The following is a 12,951-nucleotide window of genomic DNA, read 5'->3' on the forward strand; positions in this document are numbered from 1 at the left end:
AGAGTTTTACCATGTTGGCCAGGCTGGTCTTGAACTCCTGACCTCAGGTGATCCACCTGCCTCAGCCTCCCAAAGTGCTGGGATTACAGGTGTAAGCCACTGAGCCCAGCTTATTTTTACAGGGTGCTACTAGAATATTTATTTATTTATATTTTTGTTTATTTATTTGGAGACAGAAGTCTTGCTCTGTCTTCCAGGCTGGAGTGCAGTGGCACAATCTTGGCTCACTGCAACTTCTGTTTCCCAGACTCAAGCAATTCTCATGTCTCAGCCTCCTGAGTAGCTGGGACTACAGATGCATGCCACCATGCCCGCCTGATTTTTTTTTTTTTTCTTTAAGTAGACCAGGTTTCACCATGTTGGCCAGGCTGGTCTCAAACTCCTGTCCTCAAGTGATCCTACTACCTGGGCCTCCCAGATTGCTGGTGTGAGCCCCCATGCCTGGCCTAGAATATTTAAAAGTATATATGTGACTCACATATTTCTGTTGGACAGTACTGCTATAGGATCTAGAGTTGAAGGTGTGGCATTACAGTCAGACAGATCTATAATTCTGGCAACTGCTTGTGTGGGTCTAGGCAGTTTATTTAAATTCTTAGGCCTTTGGCAGTGCCTGGTATATACTGTATATTGTAGGTATGCAATGAATCAGATTTACTGTTAGGAGAATGGTTTAGGAATTGGGGAATGTTTAATTAGAAAAGACTTACGAAGGGTGGACATGACATCTGTCTTCCAGTATATGAATATATGACAAAGCCAGTGGGGATTGAGGAGAGATGAAGAGGAAAGGGCTAGGGTTAGGGTTAGAGTATATTTAACTCATTTAACTCTCACAACCATGGGGACTTCAGCCCACTTAGCAAATGAGGAAATAGGCTCTGAGAAGTTAAGTACATTGCTGATAAGTGTCAGAGTCAGGTTTAAAAGCCAAATCTGTCTGCCTCCAGAGATTTATTGTACTAAGACTTTGCTCTGTGTTAGTTTGGATTGCTATAACAAATTACCAAAGACTGGGTGGCCAAAACAACGAATGATTTCACATATTTCCCGGAGGCTGGGAAGTCCAAGATTGAGGTGCTGATAGATACAGTGTCTGGTGAGGGTCGGCTTCATGAATTGCAGATGGCTGCATTCTCATAGCATCACATGGCTGAGAGAAAAATCATCTCTCTTGTTTTTTCCTACAAGGGCACTAATCTCATTAATGAAGACTTCACCCTCACGACCTAATTATCTCCCAAAGGCTCACCACCACATTGGAGGTTAGGATTCTTTTTTTTAAAGGCCCTCCAGGTGTACACATTGCCTATGTAGTGCTGGGCAAATTTCTACTTCTCCCAGGATTTAGCATATGAATTTTGGGGAGACACAAACTTCAATCTGTAATAGCCTCCTGAAAAAAACTGACTGCTTTTGTATAGTTCCAGAGGACAGGACTAGAATTGTTGGGTGAAAATTATAGGGATATAGATTTCAGCTTAATAAAAGGAACAACTTGTTGCAATGGTGGTGTCCAGTAATGGAAGGGGGGCCCGGATACGAAGTAGACTCCCTTCCAGTGGAAATACTGAAGGAGAGACTGTGGTAGAAAGAATTATTGACTGGGCGTGGTAGCTCATGCCTGTAATCACAGCACTTTGGGAGGCCTAGGTGGGCAGGTCACCTGAGGTCAGGAGTTCAAGACCAGCTTGGCCAACATGGCGAAACCCCATCTCTACTAAAAACAGAAAAATTAGCTGGGCATGGTGGCACATACCTGTAATGCGAGCTATTCGGGATGCTGAGGGAGGAGAATCGCTTGAACCTGGGAGGCGGAGATTGCAGTGAACCAAGGTGGTGCCACTGCACTCCAGCCTGGGCAACAGAGCGAGACTCTATCTCAAAAAAAAAGAAAAGAAAGAATTCTTGTTCCGAGTGGGAGAGATTGAATTATCATATTTCCTTGATTCCTAGACACTGTCCACTCTAAGTCATAGTATTGATTTAATAACAGAGTTTCAGTCGATTGATAAACACTCTCTCTCTCTGTGTGTGTGTGTGTGTGTGTGTGTGTGTATATATATATGTTATAAATTGAAGCCCGATAAACCCAGACACAAAATGCATCTTAGAGTTGAGAAAATGCAGTAGTCGAACTTTATGATTTCATAGATACTTAGCCTTAGTAATTCTATGCCTTTGGATTTTTTTCCTATTATGACAACTACAGCATTATTATTAATAGTAATGACCATCAGCAAACACCCAATGACAAATAAGAAATGACACCATTCTTAAGGAGTTTAGTTTGCTGAGAGACAGGTAAAACACCTCATATAATTTTGTGCCTAGTGTTCTTCATTGGGTGCTGACTCAAGAAATTCACCTCCCCACCCCACTGGCTGAATGACAGGCAGCATTAGCCATTTAATTCTCTTAATCTCAAGGCGGGGCCCTAAGAAAGTCTGTTGCAGAAGGGTAATTGGCCTATTTACTTGCTCCCTTCCTCTTAGCCCAGCCAACCCAACTCTAGCCTCTGGTTGACCAGGTGTTGAGGTGCCTTGAGGGGATAAGCTATAATAGTTAATGTATTACATGTATCCATAAAAGATTAAAGATTAGCTCTGTTTTAGCTGAACTGTAACTGTCTGTTTGGGTTTCTCCCCTCCCGGGCTGTCTGGGGAAATCAGTGTTGGTTTTAGTCTGAAGATAATTAACCCACTGGGTCTCAAATTTCCTGGACAGCTCCCCTTGAGTGTGTGATTACTGGGTGCCAGGCGCTGTGGTAAGCACTTTCTGTGAATCTGTATTTTTTTTTTTTGAGATGGAGTCTTACTCTGTCACCCAGGTGGATGTGCAGTGGCATGATCTCAGCTCACTGCAACCTCCACCTCCCAGGTTCAAGTGATTCTCCTGCCTCCACCTCCCAAATAGCTGGGATTACGAGCGTGCACCACCACACTCAGCTAATTTTTGTATTTGTAGTAGAGACGGGGTTTCACCAAATTGGCCAGGCTGGTCTCGAACTCCAGACCTCAGGTGATCCACCTGCCTCAGCCTCCCAAAGTGCTGGGATTACAGGTGTGAGCCACCATGCTCAGCTGAATCTGTATAATTCATTTCCTCCTCATACTAGCTCTCAGAAGCAGTTGGTATTCTCTCCATCTCACAGCTGCCAGAATTGCAAGTCTGCTGTATAATCTATGTGGAAGTAAAAGAGTTTGTTTCTGGTCCCCTAAGATCTCATCACAATTACCCCCTTCCTTGGGTCACATGGTTTTATGCCATTATTTATGCCATCAACTCAAATGTTTTCTGGAGGAGACTCTTTGTACAACCCAGAGGAGAGGAGAAAGCCCAAAAAGACTTCATGGAGAAGCAGAAGGGCAGAGGTTAACACACTAGTGCTTAGGACTTAAGATGGGTCCTGGACATGGTGGATCATACCTGTAATTCCAGCATTTTGGGAGACCGAGGCAGGTGGATCACTTGAGCCCAGTAGTTCAAGACCAGCCTAGGCAACGTAGGGAGACCCCATCTCTACAAAAAATTAAAAATTAGCCAGACATGGTAGCCCTCGCCTGTAATTCCAGCTACTTGGGAGGCTGAGATGGGAGTGTCATTTGAGCCCAGGAAGTCAAGGCTATAGTGAGCTGAGATGCTTCCACTGCACTCCAGCCTGGGTGACAGAGCCAGACTGTCTCAAAAAAAAAAAAAAGAGAGAATTAGTGAAAAGAACATTGTAAGGAGAGTTGGCATATTCTCCATATGGGCATAGCAAGCACATTGTGGCACACAATACAGTCAGCACTTACTATGTGCCTGTGGTAGGAGAGGCACCATGCTGGACTTTGGGAATATAAAGAATAACTGGGACAACCTAAACCCCTGCCCTGAGAGAGTCCACATTCTAGTGATAAAATATTAAATAATATTAAAAATGGTTACAAAAGAAAGAAGGTGGAAAATATTTATGATATAATATTAACTACTCAAGCCAGTTACAAATGTACAGTGTGATTTTAATTATATAGAGTCCTTAAAACATCTTTACACAGGAGAAGAAAACATAGCACTCTAATACTAACAATAATTGCCTTTGTTTAACTTTGTTTAATGGGACCAGAGATTATTTTATCTCCACTTGTCTCTGTTTTCCTTTTTTTTTTTTTTTTTGAGATGGAGTCTCACTCTGTCACCCAGGATGGAGTGCAGTGGCGCAATCTCAGCTCACTGTAACCTCCACTTCCTGGGTTCAAGCGATTCCCCTGCCTTTTTTTTTTTTTTTTCGAGACAATGTCTCACTCTGTCACCCAGGCTGGAGTGCAGTGGCAAGATCATAGCTCACTGAAGCATCAACCTCCCAGGCTCGAGCAATCCTCTCACCTCAACCTCCCAAGTAACTGGGAGTGAGCCACCACGCCCAGCCTATCTTCCAAATTTTTGATGAGTGTGGGTTACTTAAAAAGAGTAAAAGAAAATAACCTTTTTTTCCTTTTAAATGAAAAAAAAATGGCCAGGCGCGGTGGCTCATGTCTGTAATCCCAGCACTTTGGGAGGCCGAGGCGGGCCGATCACTTGAGGTCGGGAGTTCAAGACCAGCCTGACCAACATGGAGAAACCCCGTCTCTCCTAAAAATACAAAATTAGCAGGGCGTGGTGGTGCATGCCTGTGATCCCAGATACTCAGGAGGCTGAGGCAGGAGAATCGCTTGAACCCAGGAGGTGGAGGTTGCAGTGAGCTGAAATCGCGCCATTGCACTCCTGCCTGGACAATAAGAGAGAAACTCTCTCAAAAAAAAAAAAAAAAAGCCTGCGCAGTGGCTCATGGCTGTAATCCCAGCACTCTGGGAGGCCAAGGCGGGTGGATCACGAGGTCAGGAGTTCAAGACCAGCCTGACCAATATGGTGAAACCCTGTCTCTACTTAAAATACAAAAATTAGCTGGGTGTGATGGCACATGCCTGTAGTCCCAGCTGCTCGGGAGGCTGAGGCAGGAGAATTGCTGAACCCTGGAGGCAGAGGTTGCAGTGAGCCGAGATGGTGCCACTGCACTCCAGCCTGGGTGACAGAGAGAGACTCCATCTCAAAAAAAAAAGAAAAAAAAAAAAACAACTTGAAACAAACAAAATGTCCACACACAAGTGGATAAACAAATTGTGATTTATTTCTACAATGGAATACTACTCAGCAATAGAAAAAAACTACTGATGTACATAAGAAGATAGATTAATCTAAACTGAGCGTGGTGGCATGCAACCATAGTCCCAGACATTCTGGAGGCTGAAGCAGGAGGATCCCTTGAGCCCAGGAGTTTGAGGCTGCAGTGTGCTATGATTGTGCCACTGCACTCCAGCCTGGGCGATGGAGCAAGACCCTTCCTCTAAAATAATAATAACAATATTCTAAGTGAAAGAAGTCAGACACAAAAGAATATGTAATTTATGATTCCATCTATGTGATATTCTAGAAGAGATAAAACTAATCCACAGTGAGAGAAATAAAATCGTGCTTGTCTAGGGCAGGAAGTAGGGAGGACTCATTGCAAGGAGACATAAGGGAACTTTCTGGAAAAATGGAAATATTTATATTTTGATTGTGATGTCGGTGCTCAAGTGTGTATATTTGTCAACACTCATCAAGATGTACATTTAAATAGATACATTTTATTTTATTTTATTTATTTGTTTTGAGATGGAGTTTTGCTCTTGTCACCCAGGCTGGAGTGCAATGGCATGATCTCGGCTCACTGCAACCTCCGCTTCCCGGGTTGAAGCGATTCTCCTGCTTCAGCCTCCCAAGTAGCTGGGATTACAGGTACCCACCACCATGCACAGCTAATTTTTGTATTTTTAGTAGAGACAGGGTTTTGCCATTTTGCCTAGGCTGGTCTTGAACTCCTGACCTCAGGTGGTCCGCCTGCTTCGGCCTCCCAAAGTGCTGGAATTACAGGTGTGAGCCACTGCGCCCGGTCTACCCAGATGCATTTTAATTGTATGTAAATGTAAATGTATCTCAATAAAATTGATTAAAATAATGAAAAACATTTATAGCTTTTTTTTCTGGTTACAAGAGCATTATGTGCTCATTGTAAGAAATTCAAATGTATTTTATTTTATTAATTATTTATTTTGAAATGGGATCTCACTCTGTCACCCAGGCTGGAGTGCACTGGGCACTGCAACCTCCACCTTCCGGGCTCAAGTGATCCTGCCACTGAAGACTCCCAAGTAGCTGTGAATGGCTGGGCGAGGTGGCTCACACGCCTGTAATCCCAGCACTTTGGGAGGCCGAGGTGGGTAGATCACCTGAGGTCAGGTGTTCGAGATCAGCCTGGCCAACACGGTGAATCCCTGTTTCTACTAAAAGTACAAAAATTAGCTGGGCATGGTGGTGCGTGCCTGTAATCCCAGCTACTCGGGAGGTTGAGGCAGGAGAATCGTTCAAACCTGGGAGGCAGAGGTTGCAGTGAGCTGAGATCACGCCACTGTACTCCAGCCTGGGTGACAGAGTGAGAATCCATCTAAAAAAAAAACCCAAAAAAACAAAAAACAAAAACAAAACAAAATACCAAGTAGCTGGGGACACAGGCACCCACCACCATGCCTGGCTAATTTTTTCTATTTTTGGTAGAGATGGGGTTTCACCATGTTGCCCAGGCTGGTCTCAAACTCACAAGCTCAAGCGATCCTCGCGCCTTGTCCTCCCAAAGTGTTAGGATTACAGGCATAAGCCACTGTGGCAGGCCTAGAAATTCTAATATTTTAGAAGAAAACTCTAAAATGTACAAAAAAAATATTTTCCATTTTGAGAAATTAGAAAGTCACTACAATTCTAAGCACAGGGTTTGGTACACAGTAAATATTAGTAAATAAAATAACAGAGTAAGAGTAGGAGAGATAATTTATCCCATCAGGAAGCAGAGAAGAATGAATAGACTGGAGTGTCCAGAAATCCCAGGTTTCTGCAGAAATCTAGAAGTCCTGCTAGAGGATAAGATTGTCAGTTGTGTCAGACAGGTGTGTGACTTTGACAGGTGGGAGAGAAGTGAGAATGGAGGTTAGACAGGTGAGCTCATAAAGAATCAGTGTTTGAATGGCTTTTCTACAAACTCTTAGGATTCTCTTCTCTCATTTCCTAGGGGGAAAGAGTGAGAATGTGAGGCCAGCGTGGCGGCTCATGCACTTTGGGACACCGAGTAGGGAGGATTGCTTGAGCTCAGGGGGCATTTGTTTGTTTGTTTGTTTGTTTGTTTGTTTGTTTTTGAGTCTGTCATCCAGGCTAGAGTGCAGTGGTGCGATCCCAGCTCAATGCAACCTCCGCCTCCTGGGTTCAAGTGATTCTCCTCCCTCAGCCTCCCCAGTAGCTGGGACTATAGGCACACGCCACCATGCCTGGCTAATTTTTGTATTTTTAGTAGAGAGGGGGGTATTGCCATGTTGGCCAGGCTAGTCTTGAACTCCCGACCTCAGGTGATCCACCCGCCTCGATCTCCCAAAATGCTGGGATTACAGGCATGAGCCACCATGCCTGGCCGAGCTCAGGAGTTTGAGACCAGCCTGGGCAACATAACAATAACTCATTTCTACTAAAAATTAATAAAAATTAGCCAGGTGTGATGGCACATGCCTGTAGTCCTAGCTACTTAGGAGGCTGAGGCAGGAGGATCGCTTGAGCCTGAAAGATAGAGGCTGCAGTGAGCTTGATCACGCCACTGCACTCCAGCCTGGGCAACAGAGCAAGACCCTGTCTCAAAACAAACAAACAAAAGAGAGTGAGAATGTGTCAGGACAAAAATGACAAAAGTCATAACGGCAAAGGAAAGCTAAGAATATGAATGGGCATGGTGACTCGTCCCTATAATCCCAGCACTTTGGAAAGACGAGACAGGTGGATTGTTTGAGCCCAGGAGTTCAAGACCAGCCTGGGCAACATGCCAAGGCCTCGTCTCTACAAAAAATACAAAAATTAGCCAGACATGGTGGTGTATACCTGTGGTCCCAGCTACTCAGCTTCCCAGCTGAGACAGGAGGATTGCTTGAACCCGAGAGGTCAAGGCTGCAGTGAGCTGTGATGGTGCCACTGCATTCCATCCTGAGCAACAGAGTGAGACTCTGTCTCAAAAAATAAAATATGCCAGGCGTGGTGGCTCACGCCTGTAATCGTAGCACTTTGGGAGGCTGAGGTGGGTGGATCACCTGAGGTCAGGAGTTCGAGAGCAGCCTGGCCAACATGGTGAAACCCCATCTCTACTAAAAATACAAAAATTAGCCAGATGGCCAGGGGTGGTGGCTCATGCCTGTAATCCCAGCACTTTGGGAGGCCCAGGTGAGTGGATCACCTGAGGTGAGTAGTTCGCGACCAGCCTGGCCAATATGGTGAAACCCTGTCGCTACTAAAAATACAAAAAATAGCCGAGCGTGGTGGTGGGTGCCTGTAATCTCAGCTACTGGGGAGGCTGAGGCAGGAGAGTTGCTCAAACCCGGAAGGCAGAGATTGCAGTGAGTCAAGATCGCGCCATTGCACTCCAGCCTGAGCAACAAGAATGAAACTCCGTCTCAAAAAACAAAACAAAACGAAACAAAAAAAATTAGCCGGGCGTGGTGGCAGGCGCCTGTAATCTCAGCTACTCGGGAGGCTGAGGCAGGAGAATTGCTGGAACCCAGGAGGCGGAGCTTGCAGCGAGCCGAGATTGTGCCACTGCACTCCAGCCCAGGCGACAGCAGCAAGACTCCGTCTCAAAAAAAAAAATAAATAAATAAAATAAAATAATGAAAAGACAAAATCTAAGAATAAATAAAGGGGGAAGGCTGGGCGCAGTGGCTCACGCCTGTAATCCCACCACTTTGGGAGGCTGAGGCGGGTGGATCACTTGAGGTCAGGCATTCAAGACTAGCCTGGCAAACATGGCGAAACTCTGTCTCTACTAAAAATACAAAAAATTTGCAGGCATTGCGGTGGACGCCTGTAATCCCAGCTACTCGGGAGGCTGAGGCAGGAAAATTGCTTGAACCCAGGAGGCAGAGGTTGCAGTGAGTCGAGATTGCGCCATTGCACTCTAGCCTGGGCAACAGAAGGAGACTCGGTTAAAAAAAAAAAAAAAAGGAGGTGGGGGGAAGTGGGCATAGCTGCTTGGCAATGACCAAGCCAACCACAGAGCTAATTCTCAACATTGTTGTCCTTCCTGCTTGGCCGGAATATTATTGACTAATTCTACCTGCTTGTCCTTAGTGAATAGAATTATATCAGTCAGCAATTATGTACCAAGAACCCATAGAAAGGCCCACATTGGCATTATTTGTGGATGCAAAAACAGTTGAAGACTCAAGTCCCAGCTCCCATTATAATGGGAAAAAGCGAGCCAGTAACATCGGGTCACCAGGTGCTTTTCATTCATCATTTCAGTGCATTCTCCCACCATCAGGGCTAGGAGAGGAGAAGCAGTATGGCGAAGGGCAAAGAGGCAGACATGCCTAGGCTGAGACAGCAGCTCCACTTCCTATAAACCGGGTGGCCTCAAGCAGTGACATCGTCTTCTAGGTCATTATAAGATAAAGAGGAAATGTAGATGACGCACCTAGCACAATGGTGTGTACTGTGACTGGATTGCTGGTACTATGGTCATCCCAGTTTCACAGATGTGGACATGGCTCAGTGGAAGTCACAACAAAGTTGTCATGTGCAAGAGCTGCAGCTTGCTAATCCCAGCACTTTGGGAGGCCAAGGCGGGTGGATCACGAGGTCAGGAGATCGAGACCACGGAGAAACCCCGTCTCTACTAAAAATACAAAAAAATTAGCCGGGCGCGGTGGCCGGCGCCTGTAGTCCCAGCTGCTCGGGAGGCTGAGGCAGGAAAATGGCGTGAACCTGGGAGGTGGAGCTCGCACTGAGCCGAGATGGCGCTACTGCACTCCAGCCTGGGCGACAGAGCCAGACTCCATCTCAAAAAAAAAAAAAAAAAGAGCTGCAGCTTGCTAGGAAATCTCCTGCTGTCTGCTCTTCCCCCAGAGGAAGTTCAAGAGTGGGCTGTACGGGAAACAAAGACCACACTCTAGGTGTGACTGAGGGAAAGGCCTTCTGCATAAAATCTTAGGACCATAGACTTAAAGGTGAAAGAGGCCTCCAGCCTCATTAGTCCAGCTTCCTATCTCCCACCCCACAGAACGGATGGGGAAACCAAGACCCATAGAGTGGAAGGGACTTGCCTAAATGACTCAGCAGGGAATTACAGGCCCTGAGCCATAGCCAGACTTTTCTCCTGAACATTTCCTTCTGATCCCACACTCTTTAGTCATACAGACTTAGGGTTGATTCCTGACCCTGCGCTAACCAGCTGTGTGACTTTGGTGAGTGACATAACATCTCTGATCTTCAGTACCTGCATTTGTAAAATGAAATAATAGCATCTACCTCACTGGTTTGCTATAAAGATTAAATTATACAGGGCATGTAGGATGCACAATAATTTAAATATGTATGTAGTTCCCATTTTACAGATGAGGAACTGGAGCTTGTTGAAACTTCCCTTGGCTCAGGATAGTACCTCAGGTTAAAGAGAGAGCCTACAAGAAGAGAAAGAAAACTTGGGTGAGAACTGGATGGGTACAGGTGAGCCAGGCTCCACCTTTCTGTCCAGGAGCTCAAGATGACATGGGCCACCCAGTGACCTTTCCTGCCTCTGCTGCCTCAATGCACAGACAGGTTGGTTGTGAAACACCCCTGGGCGGTGACTCAGCCTGGAGGCCTGCTCTGCTGGTCAGCGCGGGCAGGCTGGAGCTGTTTGGTTGAGTCTGGAAAGGACATCATGTCTAACAAACACATTGCTTGTCAAAGCTCTGACGGGGGTGCCAAGCACAGACTGTGAACTCTGGTCCTTGAGGCGTCACAGATGACTGAAGTGGGGTGCCTAAGTTGCATACAACATCTCCTGGTTGTTGTTCTGGTCTAACAACCTTCCAGGGCCAATGTCAGGAAGAGGGTAATGTTTTAGAGGCTGGGGAGCTCCTATGTCTCAAGAGGCAGCTTGGCACGGTGGCCAGGACCTGGGCTTTTGGCATCCATATCATGCAGACCTGAGTTCACATCCTGGCTCTGGCTTCTCACTGGCTATAAGACTTTGGGCAAGTGGCTTAATCCTTTCAGATTTAAACTTCCTTATTCTATAAAAGGCCCACCTTTTTATTTTTATTTTATTTATTTTTTTGAGACAGGCTCTTGCTCTGTTGCTCAGGTTGGAGTGCAGTGGCGCTATCTTGGCTCACTACAGCCTCAACCTCCCAGGCACAAGCGATCATCCTACCTCAGTCCACCCCCTGAGTAGCTGGGACCACAAGCATGTGCCACCAAGCCTGGCTCATTTTTTAATTGAGATGGGATCTCCCTATGTTGCCCAAGCTGGTCTCAAACTTTTGGACTCAAGTGGTCCTCCTACCTCAGCCTTCTAAAGTGCTGGGATTATAGGTGAGAGCCACTGTGTCCAGCCAAAATTGTCTTTTAGAGATAAAAGATGTAAAATTCGTGAAACATAGAAACTCTTCATAAACTATTATTGGAATCCTGAGCCCAAATCTGCCCCTTCCTTCACTCCAAATGGAAATTGCCCCTCCTGGCTGGGTGCGGTGGCTCACGCCTGTAATCCCAGCATTTTGGGAGTCTGAGGCAGGCGGATCACCTGACATCAAGAGTTCAAGACCAGCCTGGTCAACATAGTGAAACCCTGTCTCTACTAAAAAAATACCAAAACTTAGCCAGGCGTAGTGGCGAGCGCCTGTAATCCCAGCTACTCGGGAGGCTGACAGGAGAATCGCTTGAACCCAGGAGGCGGAGGTTGCAGTGAGCCGAGATCACACCACCGCACTCCAGCCTGGGCAACGAGAGTGAAACTCCGTCTCAAAAAAAAAAAAAAAGAAAAGAAAAGAAAAGAAATAATAAATTGCCCTTCCTGCTCTCTTGCTATTGTAGTGTACTTTCTCATTCACCCAGAGGTAGTAAAAAAACCAACCATTCCAGGCCGGGCGCGATGGCTCATGCCTGTAATCCCAGCACTTTGGGAGGCCGAGGCAGGTGGATCATGAGGTCAGGAGATCGAGACCATCCTGGCTAACACGGTGAAACCCCGTCTCTACTAAAAATACAAAAACATAAGCCGGGTGCAGTGGCTTATGCCTGTAATCTCAGCACTTTGGGAGGCTGAGGCGGGTGGATCACGAGGTCAGGAGATCGAGACCATCCTGGCTAACACGGTGAAACCCTGTCTCTACTAAAAATACAAAAAATTAGCCGGGCGTGGTGGCAGGCGCCTGTAGTCCCAGCTACTTGGGGGGCTGAGGCAGGAGAATGGCGTGAACCCGGGAGGCGGAGCTTGCAGTGAGCAGAGATCCTGCCACTGCACTCAACCTGGGCGACAGAGCAAGACTCCGTCTCAAAAAAACAAAAACAAAAAAAATTCCCAATGGTCTTGAGGTCTAATAACAACAACAACAAAAAGCAACCAGCACGCATTTATATATATATATTTATGGATAAGTACAAAAAATAAATCCTGTTTTGCAACCCAGAACTCATTGTTCAGTATGAGTTTTTTTTTTTTTAATTGGCTGGGTATCGAGGCATGTGCCTGTAGTTGCAGCTGCTCAGGAAGGGGAGGCAGAGGCAGGAGGATCGAGCTCTGGAGTTGGAGGCTGTGCTGAGCTTTGATGGCACCACTGTACTCCAGCCTGGGCAACAAAGACAGACCCTGTCTCTTTTTTTGGGATGGAGTTTCAGGCTCTTGTTGCCCAGGCTGGAGTGCAATGGCGGGATCTCTGCTCACCGCAAACTCCGCCTCCCAGGTTGAAGCGATTCTCCCGCCTCAGCCTTCCAAGTAGCTGGGATTACAGGCATGTGCCACCACGCCCGGCTAATTTTGTATTTTTTGTAGAGATGGGATTTCTCCATGTTGGTCAGGCTGGTCTCAAACTCCCAACCTCA

At 46.2% G+C, this 12,951-nt stretch overlaps 1 pseudogene; it reads left to right on the forward strand.

The window, feature by feature from the left end:
* The first annotated feature begins 12,478 nt into the window (after nt 1-12,478).
* On the forward strand, nt 12,479-12,587 carry LOC112438488 (small nucleolar RNA SNORA40; annotated as a pseudogene).
* The last annotated feature ends 364 nt before the right edge of the window (nt 12,588-12,951 follow it).

Source organism: Pan paniscus, chromosome 1 (genome assembly GCF_029289425.2).
Source record: "Pan paniscus chromosome 1, NHGRI_mPanPan1-v2.0_pri, whole genome shotgun sequence".
In the NCBI taxonomy this organism is placed as follows: Eukaryota; Metazoa; Chordata; class Mammalia; order Primates; family Hominidae; genus Pan; species Pan paniscus.